Source organism: Primulina tabacum, chromosome 18 (assembly GCF_025594145.1).
Source record: "Primulina tabacum isolate GXHZ01 chromosome 18, ASM2559414v2, whole genome shotgun sequence".
In the NCBI taxonomy this organism is placed as follows: domain Eukaryota; kingdom Viridiplantae; phylum Streptophyta; class Magnoliopsida; order Lamiales; family Gesneriaceae; genus Primulina; species Primulina tabacum.
The window spans coordinates 31237795-31251955 of NC_134567.1; positions in this window are offsets into that span (position 1 = coordinate 31237795).

Below are 14161 nucleotides of genomic sequence, written 5' to 3' on the forward strand. Positions count from 1 at the left end.
TCGAGTAAGATTCAGTCAACACGGAACTTCATATATCTACATTTATATGTGTAGAATGAATAAATAAATTATGATTTCAGCATCCTTATATTTGTACACAAAAACTCGTATGAGACAGTCTCACGAGTCAATTTCATGATACAGATATTTGATTTGGTTTAATTTTATTTCAAAGTATTATTTTTTATTATAAATATGAGCATGATTGACTTGTTTTAACGAATAAAGATCCTTAAGACCATCTCGGTACATACCTACTCTTGTTTGTAACTACGCAATATTATCTTTCTATGTTTTCTTCATTTTTGCAGAAAAGTTTCTTGTATTTTTCTTTACTTTGTTGTTGAGTGTTTGTTTTAAATAATACATAAGTTTCTATTGGTTTCATCCTTTTCAAAATAAATAAATAAATCTAATAAGATTAGATGGATTATCAAGTGCATTATAGAAATGAAAAGTCGTATTCAGATAAAAATGAATGTTTACTATATCTATGACTTTATTCTTAATTATCACCATATATTTAATTTTTTAGACGAAAATGGATTTACAGTTAGGAATATATAATGAATATGACTATTTTTCAATAGTTAGATACATATTCAAATTAACTTAAAAATAATATTTAAGTATATTTTTTATACTTATGAAATATTCATGTGATGGAATTAATTATTTATATCTGATTTTTCAAATGTTTTCTATCGTCCATATCAAAATTGTCACGACTCAGCCCACTTATGATATTGTCCACTGTGGTCCGAGGCCTCAAGACTTTAAAACGCGTTACAAGCAGTTGCTACACGCTAATTTTAATGCTCAGCATCTCTCCCGGAAAGAAGTCCAATCGCCCAGTGCAGCAATCCTCCACGTTTTTTTAGCAGTCAAGAATACAGTAAGTGGGCTTGTTTTAAAGATTAAATTTTGTTATGCATATTTTTTTCGTTTTTGAAAAATGTGATCGAGTACAAATTATTCTTCTACTTCATTCTTGTGTTGGTTGTCATATGATTTTGGGCACCGTGTGGATTCGATTGTATATGGATGAGAATCCCAAAATGAAATGTTTATGACCCTTACACGGTCGGATTATAACCTTTATATGGTCTCGCCCCTTTAAATGAGTAAAAATTATGGACTAATCTCAGTAAATCATAGAAAGTAGAGGAATCTCAGTGTCTGACCAATGTTATGCATGTGATATAAATTATGGTATGCAAGTCATGTGATTTTCTAAATTTATGCATATTGCTATGTTGTACTCGAACGACCCCCACTTGCTGAGTATTTCTCAAAATACTCACCCTCTTGTTCTCTCATCCCAAATAAAACCGAAGAACAGGTCGATGAAGAAGAATCATAAAAGTTTTGGGGCTGGTGATGTGCAAGATCAGTAGTGGATAGATATTTCGGATTTTATGTCATTTAATTGTAAAAAGCTTCCGTATTACTATTTCTTTTGGTTGTAAAAACAATGGGATTTGTTTAGAATTTATGAAATAAACCGGTTTTCGGTCTATACTGTACTAAAAGGCTAGTTGTTTTTCGATTGTGTGGTTGTTGAACAACGGCAATGTTGGCCCTGAGTTTCGGAGCGTGACACTATCAGTCAAGCCACAACTTTATTTCCTTCTACTGGTGGTAGCACAGAGTGCACCTAATTAGGTGACATTTATTTTCTTATACTTGTGACAGTACAGAGTGAACCTACTTGGATACCGATTGGTCAGTTTGTTAGGCATATGGGTACGGAGATGTGTGTGTCTATCAGCAGGTGCATTCTAATATCCTTTAGAAATCGGTATCATCCTTTTCCTACCGATAGTCATGTCTCATTAGAGACAATATTACTTATTAAGATCTAGCATCACTTTTTTACGGTCAACCAGATCAAGTAGTTCAATATCAACATCTTGACGCGTGGGAACTCTACAGAGGATCACTCATTTCAGTACTACACCCACAATATTCCCAAATAAAGTGAGGAAACTCATCATATTCAGATAATCAATTTTTTTAAATCTTACATGGAATGTATGTTACTCATTAAAAATAATAATAATCGTAATCTCATCACAATCAATATTTCAACTTCTATGTTTTTAGGTAGATGAATGGCATGTTATTACAAAATATTTTAATATAATATTTTCTACTCCATAACTAAATTTATCATTGCGTTACATCGAACAAATACAATTATACATCTAGTCGCATATATTAATTACATTACGTACTATCAAATTAAGCTGCCATTCTCATCAGATTAAGCATCTTCTTTTAGAAGCACAGTAATCGGGTATATTCTTTCTATATTTTCAAAGACTTTTAATGTTTTTTTTTAAATGATTGACTTTTCTGATGGATTTTTATTTACTTTTATGGAATCTCATAGAATTATAAAACAAATTTCATAGACTCTTATAGACTTTTTTTCAAGATTTTTGTAGATTTTTTCATAGAATTATGTGAATTTTGTAGTTTATAATTGAGATTTATTTTTTATTAATTTTATAAAAATAATTATTGGACATAGATAACCTCTTCAATTTTAAATTATTATTTTTTATTTATGAATGTAAATGAATTTTACTTACTTAAAAGTTAAATCAATTTAATTTGTGAAAAACGACAAATGAACTATCCAATTTATTGAAATCAAAATTTCAATTCTTTATGTCAATTCAACATATTAATGAACAATATTTTTATAAGTTCATAATAAAATTTTATTAAAAGAACACTCAAATAATGAGTAGTCTTTTATAAAAAAATCTAATCATTACTGAAAATTTGATCAACATCGTTCTACATTCCATTGGATATGGTATCCCTCCATACATTAACATTTGGTCGTTGTTGTTTTTGAGTATTAAATAACTGATCAAAGTCGTCACCTTCATAAACTTGTGCTGATGAAGACAATTGAGCTTCATTATCTAGTTCAATTTGAAATTCATCAAATTGACACTTCTTTCAAAGAAAATTATGTAATATAACACATGCCAATACAAGTCCTGTTAGGGGTGGAAAAAATACCGAATTTTCGGTATACCGAGATTACCGTAACAAAAAAATATTGAATTTACCGAATTTTAAATATACCGAATTTTTCGGTACGGTACGGTAACAATACCGAATTTTTCGGTACGGTAACGATATCCAATTTGAAAATTTTGGTATATACCGAAATACCGGAAAAATATACAAAAATTTTAAAATATATAATATTTTAAATCAATAAATTATAAATTTTTTTAAAATGTATGGTTTTTTTGGTTTGGTATACCGAAAATTTTGGTATAGTATCGGTATGAATTTGCTTATACAATAATTTAAGATATAGATTAACTAAAATTAAAGAAAATAATTAAAAATAAAATGTTATATAATAATTAATAAAAAAATTAAATTTTAATTATGTTTTTAAAAAGTACAAATAAAGGGAAAAATAAATAGATGAGAAAAGAATGAAAGTTTGTATTGAGTACGTGAATTTGGGAGATTTTTCAATTAAATGTACATCCAAATCTTTAGGTTGAATCAAAGACTTTTGTTGACATTTTATTGTTGTAACTTAGGCTATAATTCTTGTACTTAATAGAATTTCATAGAGTCATTAAAAGTCTATTGACATTTTGAATACCTATAGACTTTTGTAGAGTTTTTAAAAGTCAAGTTTGAATACCACATGACTTTTTAAAATTCTACAAAAGTTTATATTGAATACCACTAAACTTTTATGGAGTATATAAAAGTCTAGTTTGAATACCTCTAGACTTTTAAATTCCATAAAAGTCATTAAAACTCAATAACCAATACACCCCCTAAATTAAACTTTCTTATAAGAATTATAATATATATGAGCATCCCCACAAAAGTAAGGAAAAGGCTCCCCTTAGTTTCAAGAATGGCGGAAAATTTTAGGCAAAAAGAACGAAAATAATCTCCAGATTCATCAAAATTTTAAACTTTGGCGAATATTTTCTTATGTCACAGAAAAGTTAGGCAGCGGCAAAGAATGAGCAATTTATGAATGTATTGTTCGGACATAGCAGTCGATGATTGGATAATGTGTGCTCCCCCAGCCGGTGATTTATAATAATTATTTGATTACGTAAATCATTGGAAGACCGAATCAAACCTCGCACTTCGAGGAGTCCACAGTGAATAACTTATTTTAATAAAAATATGTTGACTTTGTAGTTTTGAAGCTTCCTCCGTTTACTGAGACTATAAAATTAAAGGACTGATTGATGGTTAATCTTTTTAAGTACGAAATTAATTAAGACTTTTTTTTTTTTTTGAAATGAAATTAATTAAGACTTGATCAAGTTTAATTTTACGTACGAATATGTACGAAGTTAGTTAAGAAAATTTTACAAAGTAAAAATGCGAGACTGCAGGAATCTATCAGCAATAACAGTGCAAATGGTTTACGGATTCAAAACAAGCGTGAATGTTATTTTTGGTTGGCTTTATTATTTAAATTGTTTTTTAAGAAAATTACAAAAAAAAAAATTTGGTTTGAAGATGTTTGGAAATAAGGATATAAGTGAATAATATAAGAGTGACAAATATTTTTGTGATGTTTTAAATAATATGACTAAGATATTGGATAAAGAATATTGAAAGTTGTGAACGATATTTCGTTAAAAAAAACGAAAATTTTTATTCTGTCTCGCGACATCTTTTTAGAAAAGTTATTGACAATTCTACTTTATTATTATGTTTTGAGAGTTTCAATTGCTAGTGGTGCACACATATTTTCAGTCTCGGACGAAAAAGACTATGATATCCAGAAAGAACAATCCACAATTTCGAAGGGAGTTCGCTCAAAGCGAAGCTGAAGACAAGTAATGGTCCTCAAGTGAAGTCTACTGAATGTATTCGTCATATAAATGTTACTAAAAAGAAGTGTGTATTTTATTTGAATAAGTCCTTGTACGATTGTAACAATATTGAAGTTTAGTTAATTTGCTTGAACAATCTTCTACCTGTGACAGAAGAATTAATTGGTATGAGTTTCTTCATATGGATCATACCAATTTATTTTAATATTTTGTATACTTATAATTAAGTAAATCATTTTATTGAGTTCTTTATTAGATAATGAGTACATATACTATTAATTGATTACTCTATCCACAAAGCAACACACTATTTCACGAGTATGTCTCTTGTGAGACGGTCTCACGAATCTTTATCTGTGAGACGGGTCAACCCTACCGATATTCACAATAAAAAGTAATATTCTTAGCATAAAAAATAATATTTTTTAATGGATGACCAAAATAAAATATATATCTCACAAAATATGAACACACAAATTTTTGCATTACCTATTTGATTAACTTGATGCTTGCTGTATCAGTTAATAAAAATACTTAAAATAATATGGCAGCACATTAATATAATTATAAAGTACGGTATCAGGTATGGCCGTATGGGTCAAATTTTGACAAATTCGAAACAAATGGCAAGTTCATATTGGGTTCGTGGAAAACATCAAATGTGGGGTTTGGCAAAATCCATAAAACAAAGCACTAATTCTTCCTGAAATAAAATAAACTGCAAATGCAGAACTGGTAAAAATTAATAATATGTATAATTTTTCTTATTTTTGCTTAATATCTTGAATTTACAGGCTAAATTATTGCGTTTAAACACCCTAGAAAAGATCCTATGACGTAATGAAATTACTCCCATAAATTTAAAATATTCATACATATTACATATATAATAAGTTAAATGCATTTGAAACTAGGTTATTTTTGCTAATCAATTAGTTCTTGGAGATTGGGAAACATGTTAGTGGGCTACAGATATCACAGAACGAAATTCAACATCATTGAAATAATATATTATTCATTTTTTAAAAAAAAATTGTATTATATTTCTTATTTCTTGCATCGAAATTTTTTTTTAAATAAATGCAATATACTGCTTCTCATCATATAATATATATAAATAGCATGATGTAAAAATATAGATATATATATATATATTAATATATATTTTATTATTAGTTATTCTGAAATGTGTATGGTAATAAATATCTATAATAAGTTAGGTCACAAGATCACAAGTTTTCGACGAGTTATAACAAATCATAACAAACATAATCTCCTATTTAAATCCAATTATTTTTATTAAATTCAACTAGATGCAGATTTTATTTTTCAAGATTATTTGATTGATTAACGTTATATTAAAATAAATAGTTATCATACCTTTTATATAAAAAATTTATAATTATTGAATAATAAATTATATATTTAATTACAGTATATTGAAAAAAATGGTAAATATATTTAATTTCTTGGTCACCTAATTAGAATAGAGAATTGACAATCGTGTGCAAAATATTAAATTAAATTTGATTCATAAATCTTTCATGACAAATCAATTTAATTTAGTCAGAAGAAGATAATGCTTAATAATTTTGTTGTTAGGCATGAATCGTTGAAATATATATATATTGTACTGATTTGCGCGATGAAAAATCCACAAAATATTTTATAATCATTTTTAGGTGCATCTGTTGTGGTTGGGACATGACAGGACCATTTATTTAGATCTAAATTAAGGGATTTTTTTGGAATAACTTCTGCTTATTTTGAAGTGATTATTTTAGAGATTATAAATAAATATGTGAGAAGCAAAAGCAGATAATGTTTGAAAATAAAATTTCAAAGCTAATACAAGCTAAAGTTGAATGTTTGGAAAAAATTACTTTCAAATTAACTAATAAATTATAAAAAAAAGGAAAAACAAAAAAAGTATCGCAATTTTGCTTCTAATTTTTTGTTAAAAATTACAGAAATTAAAATTGAAATAGATATTCATAAATACTCCTTAAGATTCATTTGGTATGAAAAGTTGAAGATTTTCCCTACTATTTCGTTTTTTAATGGAGTGATCATTTTAAATATAATCTAGACCTCCCTTTTTCAAATTGAGTAGGTATCTTACGAGACGATCTCACGAATCTTTATCTATAAAACGGGTCAACTCTACCGATATTCATAATAAAAAATAATATTCTTAGCATAAAAAGTAATACTTTTTCATGGATGATACAAATAAGGGATCCGTCTAACAAAATATGACCTGTAAGACCATTTCACACAAGTTTTTGCATTTCAAATTTTGGATCTCCTTTCTTTCTACTTCTGAGATCGACTGTGGACAAGTAGGAGTAGCCAAATCGAAAAATAAAATTATTTTGAAAATGGGAAGTCGATTCTTGTGTTCTGTGTGTGATAATTGTTTATGTCAAGAAAACGGTCGAAATGTAATGTTCAAGTTTCGGCACAATTTAAATATTTAAGTTGTATGATTATTGTTAAATATAACTTTTCGCAAAGTTAGATTTTAAGAGAGAGACGACAATATTTTGACAAAATGGTTTGGATATTAATTTTGGACAATGATATCATAAGTAAATTAATTGTTTTTATTTTCCTTTAGTTGTTTACTTTTCCCGAAATGCTTTAATAAAAAGACTAGACATTTGTGCCATCTGTAAATTAGGTGCTAAAATTGACGTACATCTCTTTGCATACATTAAAGTGCTTGGAACATCCATGAACTCTCACTCACCGTTCGTTCATTATATTTTAATTATTTAATGAATTTGACTCCGAATATATTAGTTTCACTCAATTATTAGTTAAATCAATCATAGTGTCGTCATATATTTGTGTATTGCTTCTACAAAATTTAAATTGTATATGAATTTCCTTTCTATAATAAAATATCAGATTAAGCCTCGGATTTTGGTTCATAAAATTAATTTTCCCTCCCGCGATGTGTTTTTATCACATTCACTATTTTTTTAAAATAAATTGTACATATATTGTTTTAAATCTTTTTTCCCTCTTAACGATCAATATTCAGACAATACGCGATACAATCCAATGACTTTCCTACCTAAAGAGAAACTCCGGTATAGCCGTATAGGAAGCCAAGATCAAGCCCAAAAGATATTTAAAGAAAAAATAAACTCTTGTCAAACGGTCTTATGAGTCAATTTTTTTAGACATGTCTTATATTTGAGTCACACATGAAAAATATTATTTTTTATGTCAAAAATATTATTTTTATTGTAAATATGGGTAAGGTTGATCTATCTTATGAATAAAGATATATAATATCGTCTCACAAAAAACTTTCTTACTCGATATGACAGGTGACATCATATCTCTATGGATCGTTGCTTTCGATAGGTACTGGGAAAATTACAAATCTATATTGATCAATGGAGAACGAGTTTCTGGGCTACAATGGTGAAGATGTGCGAGCTACCCATGATGGTGACGACGCGGACAAACGTTCGCTTTACAATATGGGCCCATTTTTTATATGGTTTAGTTATGGACTTCTTTCTCAATTTAGTGGGGTTGGGATTCAATTAAGCCAATTTTATGCTTATACTTGGCGCTTGATTTTACGGCCCAAATGAAAACTATATCGACAGAGGACTCACCGGCAACCTGGTACAAATAATGGTGGTCAAGAAACATTTGGGGTCCATAGTGTTCGAACCCAGTCGTAAATTAAATTTGATTTATCTTGATTGTTGTTATTTCAATATTTCTTCTTCACTTCAGTTCGTGCCTTGGGTTGTACATCTTATATCTGGCATTTCATTCTAATGATTTTAGTGAACTTTTCAAATTTCACCAGGCCGTTTTTCGAAGGTACCTGTGGCCCGAAAAAGAATATTTGTAGTTCTCCCTCTTATACTACAACGGGAACAGATCCCTTGATCTGGTAGGTGACAAGCAAGTTCTCTTCCTCGTTTTCTATTTACATTTTACAATTGTTGACTATTCGGCCTACCAATTGCATTCTTGTTATGTTACTAGATTTGCAAGGACATAGTTGAGGTAGAGATCTGGATAGCAGGTCTTAAGGCATTGATATCATCTAGCCAAGCCGGGCATTCCAAAATTGATGGATGGAGTGATGAAGGCCTATATTTTGACGTGAAGATAATGACCTGATTATTTTGATGGTGGAAGATAACATTATTGGTGAATCTGTTGTACAAATCGCTTGCGGGGGTATATCACGTGGCTGTGTTGACATCAAAAAATGAGGTGTACACATGGGGTAAATGAGCAAATGCGAGGTTGGGCCATGGAGATATAGAAGACAGAAAGATACCAACATTTCTCAATGCTCTAAAGGATCATCATGTTAAATCCATTGCCTGTGGTACAAATGACAGTGCTGCTGTATTCCAACACAAAGGGGTTTCGGGAGTCGAGCAGTCCCAATGCTCTGCATGTAGACAGACGTTTGGTTTCACCCGAAAAAGGCACGATTGCTATAAAATTGTGGTATAGACGTATAGTACACTGTCATGCTTGTAGTTCACAAAAAAAACCATAAGGGTTTCATTGCCACCTAAATTCCTAATCCCATCAAATCATATCGTGTATGTGATTCTTGTTTTGCTAAACTAAGCAAGGTGGCTGAAGCTGGGGTAAAATGCCGCAGAAATAACACTGTTCCACCTCTTTCTACCAAAAACAAGGAAAAGTTGCATAAGGCTGATTTTATTTAGATTGGAGAAATCGGCTGTGCCATGTAGCCTTGATTTGATCGAACGGTTGGATAAAAAAGTAGCAAAACAAGGGAAAAAAGCCGATACAGTCAGTACAATTATCATCGAGTTTGAATTCAAAGGCGTATCAACCTTGTCAAGAAAGCGTAGTCCTCTATGATCTGCAACACCGGGTCCTACAATATCAGGACTTTCTTCTTCGGAAACAAGTGCTGAAAGTTTGAAGATCGACGAACTTATGAATCAACAAGTGAATAAATTGCGGGTTGAGGTACAACCTTTTCCCCTTGTCTTATTATTTTATTATTATAAAACAAAAAAAAAATCTGAGGAATACCGTAGTGTATAATATATTTCATATAGTTTTTCTCAATTTTGTGCTAGATTGGTTGTTCTTTTGTACGTTGTTTCCATCTCAAAACTTTTGAATATTTTATGATTCCTTTTGTGGTTGAATTCTTCATTTCGAAGAGAACTTTTTTGTAAAAAATCGTCACTTTCCAAGTGAATAGGCCCGCCTTTAGGTATGTATTATATTTGTAGTGAAACAAAATGTTTTCTACCAAATGGGCATTTCCTACCCTGCATATTATTTTACTTTCATAAAAACATTGCTTGTTACATATTGAACAGTGATTGCAATCGTAATATTACAAGAAATGAATTTTTTTAAGTAGAAAAATGTATTGATATCAGCATATAAAAAATATATAACACTATTACGGCGTCATTCATGATACATGTTATAATGTATTCGATATAATATATATATCTTTTAAATTACTTATTTTGTTGTAAGACAAATTTAACAATATATATCATATTAAATAAAGGGTTTCGTTGTTTCATATAATAGAGTTGGTCTAAGGGATAAGGAAAACTTCGATAAAATGATCCACGCGAGACTGGTTTCATCAGCAAAAAGGAATAGAATAGCAACAAACTAAAGGACGAGTACTGGTGCTTATATGATTCGGGTAAAATATTAAACAAAATTGATGATTACATAAACCATTTTGACAAAATTTTACATCAAATTTATTTATTTTTGCTCTATTCTCATTTTCTCCTGCCGCTGTTCATTTTTCTTATAGCTGTGAACATGCATGTTATGAAAATTGTGAGTTGATGGATTTGTTTGATATGATTAAATTTTGAACTCGATATCTCATCTCAAATCTGGGACTAAACCATTGTCATGTTATGTGTTTTCACACACACACACACACACACACACACACACACACATATATATATAGAGAGAGAATTTTTAATAAATTACTAAAATCTCTTGTCCCTTCGCCTTTTAATTTTATAGCATATAGTTGACTGAAAAAGGTATACATTATTGTAAACGTTTGTTTGGCATTCGGTAGTGTGTTTGAAATTACGTAATTGATTTTGGCCGGCAGTAAATCAAACCTGATTAAATTTCAAAGTTGCTATATGGAATACAGAAAGAACATGCTAATTTTATATTATTTATTAAAATTGTTAAATGATACCATGAATGAAAATATTTCAATCGATTTCTCAAGTAAAGTAGAAAACAGAAAGTCTACTTTTAACATGAAGCTAAATACTTGAAAAAATAAATATTTATAGGCACAAATTGAGCTTGACATTTCTCGATTTCTCAAGTAATTAAAGTAGAATTTTGGTATTTTAATATGTAGACAGCGTGGTTGCGTTTTTGTACTTGGTACGTTGGTTAATAAGGAGAACACAAGTCCTACAACACGACGAATTGTATCAAAATATAATAATAATAAAAATAAATAAAGTACCAAATTTGTCAATGCATGCATTAAATTAGCGTATACATACCTCAACAAACCCGTTATATTTAATCTGCTCTTACGAGAATTTTAATTTATCCCAAAAAAATTCGAGAATTTCGAAAGTAAATGAAGCACAAAGCAATGAAATGCGATACAGCTAATTAACTAACAACAGAGAATTTCTGTATAAATTAAATGGTCAATCCCTTCTCATTTAAAGAAGCAATATAATAGCAGAGAACTTGTGCACATGATTAATGATCGCTTATAAATCCTTTGTATATTTTTTCCCTACAATCAAACCTCCAATTTCCAAAGTCACATACCTAATCAAAGAAACACTCATTCATTCATATTTACAGCAGCAGACACAAATATTTCCTCTTCAATCTACTTCCTTCTTGAAGAGGAAGAATAATATTCAAGCATGTATAACAACTAATAATATAACTACAGAATCTTTTAACTGTAAGTACTAAATATGTGTATCGTTTTTTGTGTGTGTGTGACTTCAAGGTGAACGGTCTCGGCCCTGCAATCCGATTTCATTGTGCCTCTTGGAGGGAGCAGAAGGCGGTATAGGGACTCCTTTAGGCAAGAACCCCAATAAAGTGTTTGGAGAGATCATATGGTTATGATGAGTTTGTGGCTTAATCTTGGAGAATTGTTTATGTCTAACCCCATTTGCATGGTGGTGGTGATTAGCAAGAAACATGAACACATAAAGGAGTAAAATGGGGATTTTTTGAGATTTTTTCCCCATCTCAAATAGGTGCGGAGAGCATATGAAAACACAAGATTGGGTTTAATGGGGGAGAAGTGTGAGAAAGATTGAAGTTTAATATTTTTGAGATGGATGGTGAGTGGTGTGTGTGCAAATTGAAATAGTTTATATAGGGTTAGTTGGTGAAAGGGTTTACTTTGTTTTGCTAATAAATGTGGCTGTGGTACCATGGAAGGATACAAAAATAAAAAAAGTGAAACATTTGGGAAGCTTGTGTCTGAAGTATATGTGAGAGAGGCACGACAAAGAACAACAAGGAGAGGTGGAAAGAATGGAGGAATTAAATGCAATTTTTGTACCACAATGTTTTATCTTCAACTGAGTAACATGAAATTCAATGTGCATGCCCCATTCAATTATATTCCTCAGAACAAATTGGTTTTATAAAATGCATATTGATTTATAACTCATCCTAAAAATATTCATCAAATTAGTATGAACAACCTTTGGCAAAAATTATTGAAGTTGATATCGATTGATATATATATATAAATGTTATGAATTAAGATCCATACAATTATTCTCATTTTTAATACGATTAAAATATTTTGATGATATTAATTAAGACATGATGAAGCCTTAATGAACGCTCTTGGTAATTAATTGATAAGTAAATAATAAAGAGTTAGAGGTTAAAATTGAGCTAGGTTTGAACGGGTCTTAGGGAAGGTGGTTCAGAGGAATGAAATAGAAAGGGGGTAACATGGAAATATCCGATCTGAGGAAAAAGAGGTGCCATGTTGCCTGGTTAGGTGAGAACGTGGACCCGATGGCGGCCGGACTGTGGGGCATGCAGCAGTATACTCCCCATAAAGTCTTTAAACAAGGAAATTAAACACATATCGTTAAACAATAAATCCCATCTAGTTACTACGTACCCCGTATGAAGCTGGTGGTGGTACCTTGCGAGTGTGTAACCAAGAGTCCAATACATATAATTAATTATGATAATGATCAATAATAAATCGAATTGGTTTATAAATTTTTTTATAGTTTTAAATTATTATTTGAAAAAAAATGCAATTATATTAAATATGTGATTTGTATAGATAATATGTGAATTTTTAGAGTAGATTATATATTGTAATTATGAGTAAATTATATAAAAATTATTAGCTATCTAAATGAATAGATTAGTTTCTTAAAAATTAATTTGTGTCACAAAGTCGAACTTCAATCTTTATATACAGTTAATTTATAGATTCAATGAACTTCCTAAAATTATATTTTAAGAATTACTCTTTACCATCTAAATGAAAATACCTTTTAAGTCGCTCAAGTAGTTCTTTACTTGATCCGAAAATTCTAAATTTTGTATGATTAACCCAGATTTAGTATTATGGATAAAAGCCATGCATTCACATTCTAAAATTAAAGGAAAAATTAAAATAGACCATCTACTTTTCGAGAATATTGTCAAATAGACCCTCCAATATTATTATTGGAATCAGTGTACGTAAAATGGAAATGTTATAATTATTATTCATATGATGATTATCAATTATTGAATTCAGCAGCCATTTAAGAATAAGACGTATGTGCATGCATATTATCAAGAAAAGAATCATGAATTACGAATTATCCCTTAATATACAGATTAAGAAGTTGATTAATGCGCATAATTGATAATTTATTATTATATGAAGAATGCTCTTCGTATTCTTGAATATCTGTTTCGATAGAGTACGATCGATGTTAAATATTTTGACTCCCAAATACTGTTTTAATAGTTTAGCATAGCATGGTTGGTTCCTGATTCAAGAACAAGACATATGAGAGTAGTGAAGTGAAACTCTTGTTTATTGATTAATTTTTTTAAAAAAAAATGGAGGACTTCCATAGTCATTTTGTAATCCCCCCCAAAAAAAAAGTATCCACCAGTGCAAGAAATAAAAAAGGGATCTTTCGTTGGGGAAAAAAATATTGGGAGTTTTTCTTCAAAATAAATTGCATCTGATGAATAAATTGATATTCTTTTTTGGTGTATAGTATGATTTTGTTTATTATGTGTTACGTAAG